Source organism: Frankliniella occidentalis, unplaced genomic scaffold, assembly GCF_000697945.3.
Source record: "Frankliniella occidentalis isolate FOCC.00 unplaced genomic scaffold, Focc_3.1 Scaffold47, whole genome shotgun sequence".
Taxonomy (NCBI): Eukaryota; Metazoa; Arthropoda; class Insecta; order Thysanoptera; family Thripidae; genus Frankliniella; species Frankliniella occidentalis.
In genome coordinates, this window is record NW_026267177.1 from 1,115,036 (window position 1) to 1,117,668 (window position 2,633).

Sequence of the window (2,633 nt, forward strand, 5' to 3'; positions counted from 1 at the left end):
CCCTCCTCCACTCTTCCCAATTAATTTGCTGGTAACAACGGGCTGGGGTGGGCCGCCAGGCAGGCCGGGGGGAGGGCGGGGCGCGGCGGGTCGCAGCCAGGCGCTAGTCCGTGTTGAGGTAATCGGCTGGGACAAGGCGACCCGGTGTTCCCTCTGCTGTGACGGCCGGGGTAACTTCGCCGTCCTCGCCCAGGGGCGTGGAGGAGACGCGCTCGGCCCCGAGCAGTAGACGCTACACCGCCACAAAGAGACGACGACGACTGCTGAGAGAATGTTTTCAGCGACGCAGCTGGACGGCCCCGCTATACAGCCGCGTTTAATTCTGCAGAAGATTCAGGTCTGCATGGGGGACGAGAGTGGGAGGCAGAGCGACCCGCTACGACCCCTCCACTGCCTACAGCACGAGCGCGCGCACCAACACATACGCACACTCGAGAGCCAGAGTGCGGTAACGGCGCAGACATGAGGGTCAGTACTGCTGTGCTGGGCTGGGGAGGGATGCTCTGTCGCATTCCCGACAACGACAACAGCGCCTTCCTCCTACCCGCACCAACCCCGCCCCGCCCCGACGCGCCGCGCAACGCTACGCCAGTCCACCCGCGTCACGGACACGGTCGTGGCGGCGGCAGGCGGGGGCGGGACATGGCGAGTTTATTAGTTTCGCTCGTGAAAATTGGTCAAAGCCTTAAGGTGTGTCTGAGAAGAACAACGGAGAATCTCAATAATGATGAGATATTGTACCACCGCTCCCTTTCAAAACCAACAAAAAAGCAGATGCTCGGCGCGCGTTCCGCCTAATATATCAAAAGATCATGCTTTGTTTTTAGTTATTTTAGAAAAAGAATGCGGCTCTTCTGCCAAACTGCGAGCAAAGACCTTTCGCCTGTGAGGTCCAGATCAGGGTCAGGGCGGACGAGGCGGCGCGGCAGACCCGGAGCACTACGCCGCTGTCGGATCTGAGTCCGCTCCCCCACCGCCCTGAGCTGACACGGGCTGACCTTGTTCTGAGCTTAGCTGGCCTCCACAAGGAGGTCCCTTTGCTTGGCGTGGCGCGGAGGGACGAGGTGAGGGCGAGGCGGAGCGAGGCGTGGGGGTGTGGGGGCGTGGCGGGGCGCGGCAGAACCTCTGCGGTCTGTTTGTCGCGCTGCGCTCCGTCTGATACGCCACCAGCACGGCGCCGGCTCGGGTCGGGTCCCTCTCTGGCGGCGGCGGTGGTGTGCGATGGCGGCACTCGGACGCCCCGAGACGGGGGCGGGTGGTAAGGGGGCACGGGGCGGAACGGAAACCTCACAGTCGCTGCTGCACCCGAAAACCAATCAACTCGATGTCCACCATCACCCGATCCTCCTCCCCTTCCCCTCCGTCCCCAACCCTGGCTGCGTCAGTTCCAGCATCACGGGCGCAAACTCCCAGCAGCTCCGCACCGCTCCGCCGAACAGCAGCACCACACCTGCCTCCTGGGGCGCCACGGCGGCGACGGCGGCCCAATTGTGTCAATTTCCTCCTCTGCGTGCAGCGTGAATGAGGGGCGCAGGACGGGCGCGGCGCGGCGGGGATCGGGTGACAAACGACCCTCTCCCCTCCCGCTCTCCCCGCGTCCCTCCCCTCCCAGCCCCAGCCGCCTCAGCCCCGCGCCATTCACGCACGCCACGCCAACCGGAAGAGATTGCAGATCGGAAGGCAGAGATAACGAGCCCCTTCGACACGGCAGGTGTTGCGCCTGGGCCGCCCGCCCGCCGCAGCATCAAGATGACACACAAAGCAGGCGCGCTGCGAGGAGGCCCCTCTTCCCCATTTTCCCCTCCTTTTTCCCGCGACACACGCCGCCGCCCCCGCGCCCCTCGCTAGAGTGTCTAGGGTCCGGGTCAACATAGGCCCCGCGCGGGCTTACGTCATTGTTGCTTTGACACGAGGGGCCCAGAGGCTGCTCTAGAGCCAGCTCCCCGCAGCCTCTGCTTCTCTCTGTGGAGGAGGAGGAGGAGGGTCGACTGCCTGCTGAGCCGGGGCGCTGTTGCCAGATGCGCCCGTTAAAATCACGCCCGTAAAACCACACGCACCCAGAGGGGCCGGCCATCCCTTTCGAGGCGCCCAGATACTTTTTTTTTGGCGGATCGATAAATTCTGCACAATGCAGAGTGTGCGTGCTGCGCGGCTGCGCGTGCCGCTGCGGGGTGCAGTGGGGCTGTTGGAGCGCGTAACACGCAGGGCGCGCGCCGGGCCGCGTATCCCACGCACACAGCGCTGCGGGGCGGGGCGGGGCGGGGCGGGGAGGGGCGTGCAGCACAGACACGGCGCGCACTCCAATGACACAATGTAACGGCGCGGCGGCGAGGTGCGGTGCGCGGTGACGATCTCCATCGCCTCCTACCCCTCCCGCCGCGCCCGCTATTTATGGCGCCACGCCCGTCCCGCCCCGCCCCGCCGTGCCCCGCGCCGCCACGCGCCTGACTCAGGAACAGCTGGCGCGTCGCCGCCGTGTGCTGCAGTCCGCCGCCGCCGCGGTCGGCCGCCCCCTGCACCTGCCCCGGTGACTGTCCGCCCGTCCGTCCGCGTCACTCTGTCCGCCCCGGCGAAACGCGCCGCTCGCTGCCCTCCCGCCCGCACCTGCCCCCAGATGCCCCCACCTGTCACGG